Genomic DNA, 18133 nt, shown 5'->3' on the forward strand with positions numbered 1-18133 from the left:
GGTGTGCTGAATTCTGCGCATTTGGGTCAGTGCACCACGTACTTTCAAGTGTTCGTATGCAACATTCTTTGCACGATTTTAGCTGGTTTAGACTATGCACTCAATCAATTATTTTATGTCTGTCTATCAGTGGCAACCTTAAGCCGCAACCTTCAACACCATCGAACATACGGCAGTGTAGATCATGGTCTTAGTTATGGCCCTACATGTGCTGTGCACTGATGTTTCCATTTGCCATGTTAGCTAAACTAAATGCCTTTTCTGTCGAAATCCTGAGAATGGACCGACCACGCGCCCTCTTCACTCCCCTGCGTTTATTTACAAAAGACAACCAAAATCAGAACAAATTGCTTCCATATTACTTTCAATATGATAGAGCATCAAGCGCTAAAGAGATCCAGTCGTGGCACAAGTCTTTATTTAAACAAGCTGAACATTGAAAATTAAAAATTGAACAGGTAGCTCGGTGACCATGATGGCCATGATGACCCAGCATGCTTTGATGGTTTTTGACTGCATCCAAATTGTCAGGAAATATACCAAAAACATTGCCAGAGATAGCTTCAGCTACTGATACATACGATGGCATCCATTGATTTTAATACACGGCAACATCACTAAGACGGCCCCGCTCAACTATCCCTAGAGAAATCAAAATTTGCATATCACACATCAGAGAGAACGCGCTCCAGCATCATCAGCATAATTTTTGTAAAATCGACATTCCTGACATAAAGGTGTCTCCACTCTCGACGAGGAACACGAGGACAACTTTCTTACACTTTTTCTCCTAAACTGTAGAAAGTACTACATCCGTGAGAAAAATGTCAAGAGAGATTGACACGGTCAAGGTTGTTCCGTGTGTTGATAAGCTGGGGAGGATATAGGAGAGAAAGACTGAGCGAGGAATTACTCACGTGAGAATTTGTCGATGGTGTTGCTGAGCTGTCTCACTGGTAACTCCTGAAGAATAGCTCTCGTTGCAAAGTGTATTTTAGAGACGACCTCTACGGACAAAACATGAGGCACAAAACAAATCCAAGTAGGCCTTATACGAATACCTAATGGACTGTACACACTGAATCCGGGATTTCGTATCCTTGCCAAAACGTGTTGAACTTCCAAACGTAGGCCAGAATCCTGCGCTAGTGACTAGAACGTTCTCTGCACTCAAAGGATAGCCGACAAACTTTACCTTCAAACTAAGGAAAAACTCAAAGATCCGGCATGTATTATCAAGTTACCGGATGATTCAGTGCCGCTGCGGACACAAAAAGGTAATCCATTTTCTCTCTTGTGAGACTGACAGTCTCTCTTCTTTCCCTACTGGATCATCGACTGATCTGCATCATACTCTTCTAACACCGCAACATCAAATAAAACCAACTACCATAAATGTCCAGTTTATTTCGTGGGTAATTCACAAATGGGCTATTTAGCCGTTAACACGTGTTTAGGGATGCAGTTTATTGCCAGCTTGTACACAAGATAAACTGTGCCATTAGTACGGTAGTTATCTGCCAAGCATTAGCATATTTAAGTAGCTAAAGAAATGTTAGAGTCCACAGACATATAAATCACCTAAATTACTTTTTGAATCAAATATGTCACCCATTAACTTTCCAGCAAGACAGAAGTTTTCTATTTGAAGTGCATTCCACACTAACTAGGTACACGTATGAATTGGTTGAATCCTCATGTACGGTTTTTCAACGAATAAGCATACGCAGTTCCATCGTAACTTTAGTAGATTTTGTTTATGCATTTGATGTGAGTTGTGCATGTAAAATTTGCACTAATGATGAACGTATTAGAGTTGAAATCCTACTCAAATCTTCATAGGCGATAGCTTGTTACATATGGATGCATAAAGCTTGAGTAGAAGCCACATGTGATTCTGACTTCCTTAACATGAAACGTGCTCCACTTGCACATGCTGTATTCCCTTTGATCTCACCGCTTCATCATCTGTGTCAGTTCACGTTTACGGTTAATCAACAGCGTACACCAGTGGATGACCTGCATGTTCACGACATGTAGAAATCATCTTGCCTTGGAATCAACTATGTGACAGTGAATGATAAGTCGCAATCGCGGAGTTACTCCGGCCGCGTCAGAAATCCTCCACCGTGACACCTCGTGTGACCATATATCACTTCAAGCCAAAACACCCATTTATTTTCCGCCTCTAAACTGTCACAAGCAAAAAGAGGTCATAGTGTCCAGGATTGTCACCTTTGTGTTTGATTATGGCCGCCGTGCGGGGATTGAGATGGCAGATCGTGCCTGCTGACAATCCTAGAGAGCGGAACATCCCCTACACCTGCTCGAAAGTGACCATCTTGCTTTAGCTAGGACAGTTCTGCGTGTTCTGGGAAGTCTATTTAGGCCTACTCGAACAGCTTTGGCCGTTCATATCTCGTAAGTCATCAGCTTAATTCACTGGAATACCTCAATTTCACAATATTGCATTGTTCTAAAACCGCCTATGCATCGTGTGAAGAAGACAAAATCAAATCATTAAAACAAATTAAGCAAGCTAAAACTTAATTTGGCCGTTGAATTGTCAGCATATCTAGTAACCATTTATCTTCTCCTACTTGAGGCCATTGGGAAATCAGAATATACATGAATACATGTGAGACCAGTAACTTGTTCCATTGAATGATCTTGAAAATGCCAAGAGAATTCAACATACGAAAGGCAAGGCGAGGAGGTCTGCATATTTGTATCAGAAATCCTAACGCAAGGGGTTGTGCCTTATCAGGACTTAGTTACTATGCCACCGGAGTGACCCATGAAACATTTCCTCGGATCATTTCGCTTCTTTTGTAGGTTTTTTTGGAACGAAAAGACTGTGGACGAAAACTCTGACGTCATTTCAGATGCCCATCTTTATGGAATGCATGAATCAGAATATGCATTTTCTTTCCTTTTTCCGTTTGATTTCTGACTCATGTTATTGTTGAATTCGTCGTCATCAGCCATAATCGATTAATTGCTGATCTCCGTTTTGAAGTTCTAGACAGTACAATCTTAAGTTTGGCTTGATAATCCCTTACGTGAGCCTAAGATCGATGGGTCGATCAAAGACAGTAGCCCATTGACTACGTTGGTGATCTGTACAAGGGGAGCCTCTTTCCTAACATGCAAGCCTTCGTAACCTGAGCAGTCTGTAAATCATTAAAGGTGAAAGAAGGAGAAAAAAGACTTGACAACGGCCGACGGTTTGCGCCTCAAAGCCATCATCCACCTTGACCTGCTGTATCATTCTACAACTGGGTCGAAAATCCCAATACGATTCTTTAGTTACTAGCGGGAAAATCGACCTTGGGTCTTCCGTTTATTCCTCATTATGTGACGTACCCAGTGTCAATGTCGCTCCTAAAATATGGCGTCATTACATCAAGTGACATGTAATTTCGTGGCTCTGGGATTGGATTTGTTCACATGGCTATCATTACATATAATCTTCAACCGTCATCTGTCCTTCCATCTTTGATTGAGTTTGAATAATTCGATAAGGAGGTTCCGGACAGGGTTTGGTATGTCCTTGTATTAGATACACTATTGTAAATTGTGAGTGGATCATGCAAATGTCAAGGTTTGGGAGAAAATATTTCCCAGCGATGGGATTGATTACGACTTATATGTGACGTGGCTTCCTTTGGACCACTCGCCTTGGAACACTCCAGCCCACAGGGATAACGTGACGAGTTGGTTCTTCCCCTCGTCCCTAGAGGTGGCGGGATTTGGCTCCCTGCTTTGGAATGTCGACCTGAGATAACTCTTTGACTATTGAAACTTGATCGCGATATATTTCTGTATTGATACGCAGTAACCTTGCTCAAGCAACGAAACCACAACTTAAAACATCATTTGCCTCGGCCTGTGGATGACATCATGAGCTGCAGAACACCCAGGAAGCAAAGTTACGTTAAAAAGAGTGGCAGCTGTGCATTATTTTGACCACTCAAGATGAGTACCTAAGCCAACTAGTCCAGTCTTCTAATCCACGTCTTGCAACAAAGCCACTCAGTTTTGGACCGGGGCAATAAATCAAACTGGCCGCTGAATAATTTACTGTGCTTCACCACGCGACAAGAAACCACGTCTGTCAGCTCAAGGCTTCTGGTAGTTTTCTATTTGATGTCTTTATCTAAAGCCTGGAGCTTCCAAAGCGCACTCAAACTTCAGATTGTATCGCAGGTTTTTCTCCATTTCCTCTTCACTATATCACTCCAAGGTGTTAACGTTGATAAGAAATGCACAAGGCTGCTCAGATTGAGGACCTTATCAAGGATGAAGGAACAATTAATAAACATCATTGTCAATTCTTACAAAAAGCACGCCAGGAAGCTAAATGTAGCCACAGTAGGTGCTGACGCCAAGCGACAATTTGTTGAACTGATTGGATGGCTCAAGATTGTTGATGGATGACTAAAGATGAGGGGGCATTTTGTTGCATGGCGTTATGCCATTTATTTCTCGTTAGTCATTCTTTTTAACATTAAATAAATTGCATAGACAAAAGGAGATGTTGTAAATTTGGTCTGACTGTCAAACATTTACTATTCAAGAAGAGTCAACCAAGATATAAAAGGTGGCCTATTCAGATACATTAGTATTGTTAACATTACCGCACCTAATTGGTCCGAAATACCTTGGGATGCTTGGGATGTAGGCCTAAATAACCATAAGGATAGACAACCCAGTCTTTTCGATCACTCAGTACTCGATACTAAATGTGTTCTCCCCGGATTCACTGCGGCATATCTATTTCACATTCAAGAAAGTTATACTGGGAATAGTTCAGGGTTGCTCTTTGAAAACTTTCATAAAAAACATCATCATCTTTTTGCAAGGAAATGAATGTCACTTCATGTTCTCCAAGGTAATTAGCAAGTACCTCCCAATAAAAAAATATTCCCATGACACTCATATCGTCACTTTGTCTTTTCACGACTTTTGTGACAGTTCGACGCAAAAGTGAGGTGTGATGTTATCTTATTTTCTTGGTTGCCATAGCAACTTCTTTGTGACCAGGTGTGCTGGATGTGAGTGTCTTCCTATGAGGACATAAAATGAGGAGAAAAGTGTGTGAGAAAAAAATATCACAACCCGAGCATATTCATCATTTTTCGAGCACACGACATCGGTCACGTGCTGTTCTTTTTTCTTTATTTTACTTTCCAAACATACCTTAGCAGAAAAATACACCTTAGTCCATTTCTTATAAGACATAAAATTCTTTCGTTAGAATTGGGCGGGGGGGATACTCTTTAACCAGTTCCTCGAAATGTCAACGTGAAGTGTGTAGTTAACATGTACTACAAAATAACGGTAACATTGTCTTGTATTTGTGATCTAGTTGTGATGGACCCCAGTCTTGTGAACTCTTGCAGTTAGCAATGGATTAGCAGACTCAATAATCGTCTTACTAATAATCCAAAGTATATTTACGGCGGCGAAATACATTTCGGTACCATCTGGAAAGTGGGATTTGTAATATCATAATGCTCGAAAATTGCAATTAATCAAAATGAAACTCGACATAGTTAAATATTATTAATGAGGTATGACAAATTGTGCACTTAACCACAGATGTAATTGCGTGATATCTCAGGTTTTGTGAGATAACTTTTATGAATCTTTGTTTATTTGTTTTATTTATGGCACTCACCGGATTAGCTGCTTTATACTCCAGATGTAATTGCAATTTATTGTTTGAATACTTCCATCTGTGTTTCTTTTTTTAATGATTTACTGCAATATTTCGTGCAACACTGTCCGTGATTGTTCCAAAACAGGAACCGAACTTTTGTTGTCTCAGTTTTTGAATTATTCGATTAAATTTTGTAATTACTTGATTGACAAATAGAGCTGAAAAAAAAAATGGTGGCCTTAAGTAAGACTGAATAATAAAGAATCCTTCAGAATATATGAGTGATCTGAAGATGGCATAGTTTCGTTAATTCAGATGATTTTGAACGGAACCGCACATTGGGAACAGGCTTTAAATGGCCTGGCAGAATCCTTGCGATAAGCTTTTATTGATAAACTCGTGCTTTTTGTTAAGATGTTTCAAGCCTGTTATTGTCATTTTTCTGTATGGCATATTGTAGCGAGCCCAATGATGATGATCGATTGGGGTGGAGAGACCTATCCTTATCTCATAGGAAATGAAAGGAAATAGGATCTGAAACATGCATAGAAATATCCTGCAATCAATCGAAAAGATATTGAACATTATTACATGAAGACCACATTGAGTGTGCCTAAAAAACTCAGAGAACATATGCACAGTTTCACATGGCGGATTACCAGGCAAGTAATATGAAATCGCCTTCAATACTTTATAAGCACTTGCACTTTCTTCCGCCAGGAAATGAAGATTGCGATGTTTTCTTCCTCCATGCCGCAGGAGACCATCTATCATTTAATTCCCGGATGATAGATGCCATGAGAGAAATACTTAATCATTGTACGACATGTTTCTGATTTGTTCTTCATTCCGGTACCTTTTTTTTCTCCTTATGTCTATTCATACGCTTCCTCTTTCTTTGGCACGGTCAAATTGATTTTTACTTTTTTGACATTATCATATTGATCAAGGATGTGCATATTAATTGTTTTCAGTTGCTCCATGCAACAGATAACTCTTTGTCTTAACACAGACTGGTGCGTCTGTTTTTAAGATCGAATTCTGAATGGCCAACCCATTAATTTCATACTTTCTCAGATTGTCAACAACACAAAATGAAACGATGATGTAGTTTGGAATACAATGGAAATGACCTTAAAAGGGGTTCAATAGTTTTGAGTTTTTACACCAGGTGTCGCCCTTATTTGTACCCCTTCTCTCGCTTGGTGCGGAATCTCCCCAGCGGCGATGATGATCTGTTTCACGGCATCACGTCATCCGTTATATCTTTTTACCTGTAATCAACTGGCGTATAACTTGTGTTCATCGCAGGACAATCATTGAATTGTCCTCGTACAAAGACGGATAGTTCTTAAGGTGACGTTGGGCACTTTTCAGTGATTAATGATGCTCGCTGCCCATAGGCCAGTGCATGCAAACATTTTTTGCTTATACAATCGATCAGGTTACAGAAACAGGTGAACGCATTGATACGAATATTTCATTCTCTGAACTCGATGTTAGTATATGTGAGCAGATCCAATTTGGTAAAAGAATTGAACTGCTGGTCAAACTTATCTCTTTACATCGTTGGGACTTTTTTTCCTTGCGTAATTACTAGCTTATAACCTGCTATCCTCCTGTGCCAGACCTTTCATCAAGAGCTTTGTGTCCCCACCCGGCCATTGAATTGTCTCGTGAAAAGACAGATAGCCTTTTGGTTGACGTTGGACACTTTTTATTAAGGAATTTGATTAATGACCTAATGTGTCTTTAAACCTAGGCAACACTCCGGACAGGGAACGGACAAGGAGATTATCACACTGCGGTGCAAATCCCATAAAAATCAGATCAGGATGAAGTCAATCTTCTCGAACAGCGATGAGAAACCAACCTCAAACATGGCTTGAGAATTGAATGTAATTCAGGGACACGATTTTTTTCGCCACTCTTTGAAGTATTTGACGTTATCTTCAGTGAACAGTGGAATTTTATATCATGGCGTAGGAGTTTGGTAGACTTTTTAAAGGTGAACTTTCACCTATCCCTGGGCAGACATGATATTCACTAGTGTTGATCTACATTGTGATTGAAAAAAATGGAACAGTCACGTTATCTTCATTCAACATGTGAAGACCATTGCCATAATGCTGGCATCACTGGATCAAGCACAGGCGTCTGAAAGTGCCTACATAAGCAAGTCTCAGTCTCAGATTCCCTTTTCCTATGAAGTAAAGTTGAATAATGAACCGACAAAGCTAATTGGTTTCGCTACTCTCGATCGCCATTATGTCTCAAACAGTAAAAAACACACGTCGATTGGAGGTATGCGGTACGCGTATGCCGTTTGTCCTCATTCGACAATGAGTGTCATCGCGCTTGAAGTTCTTACATCGGCTACATATGTTTAGCAAAATAAGGCAGCTATCTACCCTTCGATTTTTCATGTAGGCATTGCCGCTACCATGTCTATGTTGAACCCACTGTCCCGTGGTAATCTCCTACAGTAAACCGATATACTCAGCATTTACGAGCTATCCCCCGAAAAAAGTAAACGGGCATGCCTGGATATGTTGACATCCCACTGGGTAGAAGAGCTTGACAGAAAAGCTCCACCATGCAGTTTGGTCATCAGTTGCGGATCGTGGAACAGACCTAATTGCAAAATACATGGTCCTCAACTGCGGTGTACACATAGCAGTTAGGGGAGATGAGATGGGTCCTTCCAGTCGTGCATTATTCGATTAGTGGCGGCCATTTGGCGTAAAACAATCAGGAAAATGCTGTGTTGTTTTGCTGGTCATGTTTTCCTCTTTTCCGAGCAAATGTCGTTTAGATATTTGCTGACCATTGCTGCAATGACACAATTAGTGACTGTTGTTTTCTCTGATAGGCAACAAATACCTAATTGTTTACAAGTCCATGGATAATGTTTGCGCAATGCATTTACCAAGTACAACACGACTTTATTCGAAAGAAGATCAGCTGATGACTGCTATATCTCATTTTACGATCAAACTCTTCGCATAGAGTCGTTTTGTTGGTACTACTTCTACGAGTGTTTAACTAATATCACAAGTGCTGCCTTTGATTTCTGATTCTATAATCAAGTTCTCAAATGAAGAACTTGGATCTTTGGGTTTGGAGCCTCCTCTCATTTCTCAAATACCAGGGTCAAGCCCAGTTATATACGATGGCTCTAATACGCTAGTGTCGTACATGTCTAGTACCATTCATCGATAAATACAGAGAATCAAATTATTTGCTACCCTGGTCAGCCAATACCCCTCTTAATACATAGAGCGATATCACAGCCCAGAGGAAATTACCATGTTAGAACATGTAGATAATCAATATTCTGAACTGATATACTACAAATGATTGGGCTTTTTGCTAAACGCGGATATGTCGGTTGATTCCTACATTCCTCCAGACTGTCGCCTCGAATGACAGCGAAGGACGTCCCAGTTGAGGAGTGACGATCACAGAGGGACTCGCCAGACACACATATCAGTTATCACTTCAAATCGAACGAATTCAGACGGGTTTATTTGAATTAACATCTGACTTTAGCCTAGATCGATTGAGTTTCGGTCTGTATCCATCAGGGAAACACAATTACATCTTAGATTTCCCTCATGGTGCAAGCTTGTTCAAGGGATAAAATATGTTGTCTTATTGGCCTCTCAGATTTGTTGCCCTGTCGCCCCCATTGACAGCAAGCAGACATGTCATTTGAACCGAGATCCGTCAGAGAATTTCCAGACTGGAAATGCGTCGATGGCCGCACCGTTTAGTTTTCAGTGCTAATTTTTTGAAGTCCTTTGCCATGTCAACATGATGAACGCCTCAGCTGAGGGTTGTAATTCAGGTGGAAAATGAATTCGAGGCGGAAGAATCAAAATGAAATGTTAGTTATGGTCTTTGGGTTCGTAATTTCAATGTCAGCATCGACCTGTAGTGTCTCAATCCGCGGTTGTGGTTGAATGACGACCCGTCTCGTCGACGACGACGATGAGGTGTCTCACTGGTGAAAGTCGTAGCGGATTAGTAATTGTACTCCGCCAGTCGAAAATCTTAACAAGGTCCTAATAAGATGGTATATGCAGCATGATGGTTCCAAATGATCAAATCGTTTTCGGCCTTTGAGCCATTGGCTGATATGAATAAAGTCTAGCAAATGCTTTTACTTCAATTTTGTACAGAAAGGTCTGGTGTAAATGTACATGGAGTTTTAGATAAAAGCATTTGCTAGTCTTTATTCATATCACCCATTGTCCCGGTAATGGAAAAGAAAAAAGGAATTCTTTATATCAAATTTCAATGTCACAGAAAGTATTTGTAAAGTTCTCCGAGTTCATACATATGTAAGCTATGAGGGTATCTCATGAAGAGAGAAAAAACTAGGTTGTCCAGAAGATTGAATAGGTTTGTGCGTGTGCCTGACCAATGCAATAAACCTTTCTCTTCAGTGTTCTCGCCAAGGCCATGGCAGGTGTAATGCTATTGAAAGGCCATTAATTTTCCCGAACCGGCGATAGACGAATGCGCTGTTATGAGTACATATCACACTTTTCAATTACAGACTTATGAATAATAGATATCAACATTTCTCGTATTTCCCTTGGACCGATTGAAACGTATGCTCCATCGACTTGTCGAGAAGAATTGACAAGGGTTCACGTAGATTCAATGAACTGTCATCCATAAAGTTTGAGGCTGTACGTGTTTTGAAATGAGGAGCCTGGTGAGAAATTCGTCGACTTTCAATCACAGGTTTGCGTAGTCATTGATCTTGTTTTGTAATGATGATCATATTTTATAACTTCTAATTAGTGTCAGCTACCTGTATTCCAAATGTGTCTGGGATACTTGGTGGCAATTCGCATATTCGTGTCGGTGACTATTTTATAACGGCCACCTGTATGACACATTGTATAGGATATATACATGTACTACATAATTCAGATTCTCCATGTGCACCGTGATATTTTGGGAAAAACATCTTATGACACGTGCGTTTATGATACTTTATCTAATGCCTGTATTGTAATTTTGCCGGCTACGTGTCACTGACATTTTCCTGAGAAGTCTAATGGGCAGTGCTGTTATTTGGCGACATCTTACCAGAAGCCATCAATCAAAAGGTTATGTAAATATTCCACAAGTTACAAAGGAAATGAATCGTTAAATCATATTCGCTTTCAAATCCTTCGGGCGCTTGGGACACACCCCACGACTTAGTTCGCGCAAACGTTGGAAGGGGGCACCCTGGCAGTTACCTCCTGCAAGCCTTGGTCGAATGTTAAGCATTCGGGAAGGAGCTTCTTAAGCAACATGTAACATTGATTCTTAAATGAAATCCACACCCTTGCTGGCTTGACTTGGAAATGTGTCTCTCCAAGTATAATTCCTCTAAAGAGTGGCTTTTCCCTGGTAAATTTTGCAGGAGGATACCATGACACGAAACTCTATCATATTCGCCGCCGTTTAGTGGTGTCCGTAGAATACTAGATTTGTTGATTCCCAAATGTGCCGCTTACAATAGGGACCATCCCTGCACTTATTTGATAGAAACTCGAATAGAACTTTTTTTCTAATTCACGGATTGCATGTTTTCCCGAAGTGGTCTGGTCGCATTATCGTTCTTATGAATAAGTAAACGAAGGGCATATTCTAACCACGTCCGCGTTTAAATCAGAAATGTACCGTCTATAGTCCCGGATGCATACCGGACAAACAGGTCACGTGTGATCCACGCGAGATTTGAATACTAATGGCGGCGGCTGACGATCAATGAATTATCCTGATTACTTCTTGTTTTTACAAGAAATCACTCGATTCTAAATCGGATTGAGTAGAATAATGGTTATGAATTATGATCCATGATTTTAAAGAAATGAGTGAAGTGGACCAGGTTTGATTGAAAAGAGTTTGATTCAAAGTTTTACTTGTCTGGGGAATCATTTTTGTTGGAAGTGATGCCGTCATTATGGTAATTAAGGTCCTTGGAGACGACGTGTTGGCTGCAAATGATGAATCATAGATTAATATGTTTTCCTTGATACATTTTATAATAGATATAGTAGTAACTATTATGTGTGATTGACACTTACACCTATTGATTGATGGCCGTTTTGAAAACCAGCAGGAACACATTGATAGAAACAATCCTGGTGATCAGAAGATGGCCTCCACCATAATTTTCGCCGCTGATGTTACACAACACTTTCTCATTCCTATACGCCGCAATGGCACTTCTTTTGAAGTCCAGTTAAGACATCACACTCATTGTTGTATAAGACGAAAAAGAAAGCACCACATCTCCAAGGCAGTTTACTGTTAAAAAGTGGATGACAAATGACCAACCACCTCTCTTGGGAATCACATGGCTCTTATCATCGCCAGTTTCTAAAATCAGGCATTGTCGTCTTATTTTTTGGAGAAGTTGAGCGTAATGGTCGGTAACGTCATTGCTGACTAATAATTCCCTTGCAACGTGGGGCATGGTTAGCAAAAATACCCTGCTTTTGCGAGTTAAGCAAGCAGTGCTCTGTGTTTTGAAACTCTGTGGAGGCATTTCGGTAACCCGTCTTGCGTCGGAGTGAGGACCCTGAGGGATGGTTCCCTCTATTGTCAAATCATCGAGCTACGTTGTCGACCCTTGGGTTATGAATAGCCCTTGATTGCCCCGCCCTTACATTCAATGGGGTAAAATCATTTGAATAAGCATTAAGTTGCAATGTGTGAAAGATAATATTTTTGATGGTGGCCTTTCTTACATCATTGTAATGCTTCGCATGTCGAAAATGCATTTTCAAATTTCGCGAATGTCATTAGAATTCAATTCTCGATTTCCCCACATCCCCTTCATCATAATGACAGTCATGTGGCAGGAGATCAAAGATCAGCCAATCAAGCTGGGTTCAACCTAGTCGTCATAGAAACGACGGATCACTTCTACATTTGATGGAGTATTTTCCTATTATAAAGAGTTGTTTAGCTGTGATTTTATCAATTACTGCATGGTGTCTTATTCTGTGACAGTGGCTCCTGTCGGGAGTCACAGTTTTAGAGTATGGTCGAGACGTTCACCGTTTTCCAGAAGGAAGTATCTCGTTGTTTACTTGAACAGAGATTACACCTCATTGTGTATCAATATTTCCTTCAGCGTGCAGAAAATGAAAACTGCAGTCAAAAGTATCAGTGTTTGTACAACTCGTAATAAAGAAATGTATACCGAATACCGACACGCATCCGGAAATGTGAGAAATAAACCAAGTAACACTATAGTTTACTTTCCGTTCAGTTTCATTGATAACATCAAAGGAGCGGCACTTTCATTTTGCCTTTTATCTGTTTGCTTGGCTCCAATGCTACAAGATGTTTCACCTGTTTCTTTCAAGAAAATGTCAAAATGTCTACAAGTTTCAGCGAATGTTTTTCATGCAGATCAAAGTTCCCGATAAATGGTGCAAAAGGTATGTTTCACCACAACATGGGCTACTCAGTAGTGTCTGATGTATGTGTGATTGTACATTATATTAAATTGGCGTATTGAACAATTGCCACTCAGGAAGTGATGTTGAACGAACAGCCGTTTTCACCTGTCTGTTTTGATGATGCTGTGCGCGGCCACTTGCGTAATATAAAATACATCGTTCGTTTTTTCTGTCGTCTCTATATTGAAATACATGTAGTAGGAAGAGCTCTCCACGTTGGATTTTTTTGGCCAGGCTAAAACAACAGCCTTGGGTAGTAATCATGCATTCACAGTGACATTATCACTATCACACCTACACTGAAGACAACGAGAGGCACTCGAAAATACACTTTCTCTTCAAACACCCTTCTTCCCCAGGCATGCCATGCAGAACAGTGCTTCTGGTTAATTTTTCATCTCAGAGTAGGCTGACATGGCCTCAATAACGTTCCCTAGTCTGATTTGTCAATTTCAAGGTCAATTCAATAACAAGATAAGGACGCCATGTTTATCCTCAGAGCAACTCCTCTTTCTATCACAATATTCCGTCAGATGTCAGAAATCTTAGAGCTAATCTCCTCACTCCTCAATCCGACAAACGCTTCTTCATTCATCACCAAAATAATAGACAGCTTAAGATGATGAATTTAGATCCTGCTTGTAAAACCAGGCGTCGCTAGTGGTGTACAGCAACTTTGAAGAAAGAAAAGAAGCACTCACCTTCGAGAAGCGATTTCCCGACTTAACGAGAAGCCGACAGGCTTTCCAACGGCCGAGTTGGCCTGTCTTCGGAAAGAAAAATGTTCTGTTGGAGTCTTCGAACGAAATAAATATTTATCTGGTAAGGTTCTTCAAGTATGATTTGCATCACATGTAGAAAAAAAATCCACAACCAACAATCAATGAATTGCAGCATGATACTATAACAAACGAAATGCAAGATTCTAATCACCAGCAAAGTAGGATGCTGGAACCAATGCAAAAACGAGAGTTCGAAAAAAAGAACGTGATATTGATATTTATGTGCTGTACAAGTTTCGTCAAAACCTTTGACCTGAGCATGGTTTTGACTTATAGTAATCACTTTGAGAACAATGACTTGTCATGTCTTGCAGCCCGAAGAGTACGAGGAATTCAGAAAGCAATTAAGCCAAGTCGTTAATCAAATGTTATTCCATCGTGACTGGTGATACTGGTAGAAAGAACGCCAAGCATCTTTGGCCATTGTTCGTGTATCTATTGGCTATTGTTTGACTATCTTGTCTATTGTATGGCACATGACATCATTGAAATAGGATGGCAAGTATTTCGTCCGTTCCAGCTTAACAGTGCAGCAAGCCTGGTGCTTTCTTGCTTTGTACATATGCATTGATTAGGTCTTTTAGTGCTTATGGCCAATTTGTTGTTTCACTGGTACTGCCAATTTAGAACCTGTATCATGCCATTATCAAACTCGTAATTGTATTAGCGACAAAACATTTTTTCTATTATGATTGATGACACAGATTCGCTTGCTAACGAAATATCTGCACATGTGCGTCGCACCTGCATTAAACTTGCAGCTCGTGTTGTCTTATTTTTTCCTCCTTCGCATGAATATTTTATTTGTAATTCCCGCTGGTCACTTTTTTAGAAACTTTTCTAGAAACATGTGACCGATATTCTTGCACGAAATTCCCATGTGCTGGTGCTTTGTTTCCATTCGTGAACAATATCAAAGAGGCGTTGTATGAAACGTATGCTATCCTTGTGCTTCTTCGGATAAAGGGATTATTGGGCCGATTTTGTTTGGCCAAACTACTGAAAGTAACGTGATCGCGTTAAAACTTACATAACCAAACTACTATACGTTTGATAGGCCTTCATCAATAAACACAATCGAGAAAATACATCGTCAGCATCATTAGAGGGTTACTGTAACATGATCAAAATGGTCCACAGATACTTCGTGAAGATCCATAATCATAAAATGCACTTTTTCAATCGTCGATCCTGTGCATCGGCCCAAAGCGAATACATCATAAAACTTTTAATCATGATTTTCAACTCGATACGCGTGTAATTAATCATTTCTCTGTTTTCAACCTTGAATTTGAAAGTTTTTGAACTTAAATGACTGTAAAAATTTCTTTCCTTATGACAGCAACATTACGGTTTAATTACAGCCAAAAGAAGAATGATTAACGGCCTCTGATTTCAACTTTTGTCACATTAGTTGCTTTTGAAATCTCAGATGAACTCTTCATGCTTCGGTGACACTTTTGCAATAATTGAAATTTCAACATGGTTCAGCAAATTTTAGTCATTTGGGAAACATGTGATGAAAATTGCATAATTTCTCATTATTCTGGTGAACAGTTATGATTTTTGTTAATTTCTTGGGAGGTTTGTTCATGTTTTTAGACCCCTAAATCTCAGCTAAAATCGTAATTCGGAATCGTAAATCGGAAATTCGACAGGGGAAGGATAAAAACGAAGTAATAGGGCTACCCTCCCGATCAGTTACTAAAGGTGGGAACATGCGAGTTTCTCGAAAGGCTGCTGTTTCGTTTCAAGCCGCAAGTTCATTTCAACATTAACCAGAACCAGTGCCGATTGAAGAACATGAAATGAACTAGTTTAAACAGATGGGGTTTCAGTCGGTTCTTTGAAGTTGCTTTTGCTCTGTTCCGCCATAGTAGACTACAGATGCAGAACACACACAAACACTTGGTATGATCTGTCTTCTTATGGCTCCAGTTCCTTTGATCTTTTAATTCAGACATCATGGAATGTAAAGTGGAAACAGTTGCTGCTAATGTGACCTGGTTGCAATGTTGCAGTTGTGCAGGCTTGCTCGGTTGAAGATAAATGTTAAACAAAAGGTAAAGGTTTGAAACGAAACAAAACGAAACGAGAAATCAGACACAGAACCAGGTACGGTGAGAATTATTCACTTTTGTGGTGACCAAATGGCTACTTTCCTTGAAGGCAAAGTCACGTATGGCACATTTGGCATATGGGAATGGCAACTCTCACCAAAAGACGTAACGAAAATGCCTTAGACCTTTGAATGCTAAACCAGAATGTTCAACATCATGCAAATATTTAGCGCTGGGTAACCGGAGGGAAAAGGGTGGGTCCTTGGTCTGCCATATTCTATTATAATATCAATAGAAAACATTACAAAAGCAATTAGTGTATGACCTTGAACAGGATTGACCCCAATGCGCCTTCTGGGCTGCGGTTTATCTCAAACAATGAGGTGTTATTTGCCATTATCATGAATGTGGTGGGATGGAGGTTTGTATAATTGATACACGATTTTCTTTCTCGAAACACTGATGAAAAGTTGTAAGTCGGAAGCTTTTTTAAAGTTTGCTGTATATTCTACTGTTTTTATGATACAGTTTGGAGAACAAAGCCACACATCGAGATTTTCACACGACTATAAAAGAAGAAAAGATGCCAGCAGGAGATTTAAAACTGTCTCTCTACTAAATATCTGAAGGACAAACACGACAAATTTACAACTTCTGTCACCTTCGTTATGATTTTTTTTAACTAAGATGTTGGCTTTATAGAATGTTTTTCTGATAACATGAGGTTTATGTAAAAAAACACCGCCATCCTCTTCGCGCAGAAAATACTTTTTCGTCACTCGTTCAAAAGAAAAAGCTCATCAAAACGTGAAGAAGTCTACAGTGATACCGGTACGTCGTTTTACTTTCCTCTTTCTATTCTCACGTGAAGCTTCCCCCTGAGGGCATTTACTTGAAAGGTAGGGACACTTGAAGAAACTCTCCAAGTCGAGATGGTTGGTCCAGGAGACTACTGAAATGTCAAACACATTTGTGCCTTCCAATGGGACCTGTGAAGCTTAATGTCTTCGCACACTTTATGGCGTCTAATTGCGACACGTAGTCCGGTAGGGATGCTACCAGAAGTCCCAAGTGTTCACACATTTCTGCCATTTTCGGGAACTTTAGCAAATTACCGTCAATACTGCTACAGAACAAAGAGAATCTGTTACTTTTCCTTCTCGCCTTTCGAGTTGATGAACGTTTCAAACGAAGTAGAAGTTTCCTTTCCACTTCGTCGTGAACAAAACATTGTCCGAGTGTCTTTTTTTCATTAAAAGGTATGTTTTGAAATGACGTATTAGCCAAGAGTCAATGACTGGAAGCGAAGTATTAAGCCCCCATAAATTTGCCCTCACACGTTCAGTCTCCTACCAGATCACATTTTGTATTTCATTTACATACACATCTTTGAACTCCTATGTACTATATAAGCACACATTATAACCTGTTTGAAAAATAAATGTGCAAGGGGCTTTTGAAAGTCAAATCGTGCTAGATGCATGAGATGAATTCAAGCTGTTTCTGATTATCAGCTACAATGAGGACAAAACCTTGAACGTCACCACATGCATGATACATTTATCACGTACTGTATATAGGAGGCAGCGTGTACATGTAATGGTGATATGACACAACCTTGGCCAGTGCATTCGATAGATTACCAATCGATGGTCATTTATTTGATATGACAGCAAATTTGCATCATAATGTAATGCTTTTAGGCGACTTGCGTGCAGTTTAATATGATAGTAGTGGGTCTATTCACAGATATACGGTTGTGGATCTATAAGACCATGCTTGATGCCTGGTCTTGTACAATGCCCGCCACTGCAGATCACAATTCATGCATATGAATGATATCATTACTGGCCGACTCATTATGCCAATTTCAATTTCAAAATAATTTGATTGTTTTGAGAAAACTTTGCTTCGTTAGTACATGAAATGGCAGGTGCATACTAGTATAGTCTTCTATAAACAGATATAGGGTACTCGTTCCAATGTGTTTATCATATCAAGAGAAGAAAGAAGAGGCCATTGAAAATTTGTATAACATACATTCAGGTTTTTTTATAAACTGAACTTTTACACTAAAATTATGATTTTTTTCTAGAAAATTTGATCCTCTTTGCTATCAAATAACAGATCTCATTAATAATCATC

At 39.8% G+C, this 18133-nt stretch overlaps 1 protein-coding gene across 10 annotated transcripts in view; it reads left to right on the forward strand.

Moving 5' to 3' along the window:
* Window positions 1-18133, forward strand: part of LOC135498474 (homeobox protein Hox-B4a-like) — a 129011-nt gene that overhangs the window by 97703 nt on the left and 13175 nt on the right. The window contains exon 1 of one of the 10 annotated variants that reach the window (XM_064788774.1): window positions 820-1277. The exons of the other annotated variants lie outside the window; for them this stretch is intronic. The gene's annotated coding sequence lies outside the window, so the exon portion shown is untranslated. Of the gene's footprint in view, window positions 1-819; window positions 1278-18133 lie in introns of those variants that run through there. 10 annotated transcript variants of the gene reach the window in all.

Source organism: Lineus longissimus, chromosome 13 (assembly GCF_910592395.1).
Source record: "Lineus longissimus chromosome 13, tnLinLong1.2, whole genome shotgun sequence".
Classification (NCBI taxonomy): Eukaryota; Metazoa; Nemertea; class Pilidiophora; order Heteronemertea; family Lineidae; genus Lineus; species Lineus longissimus.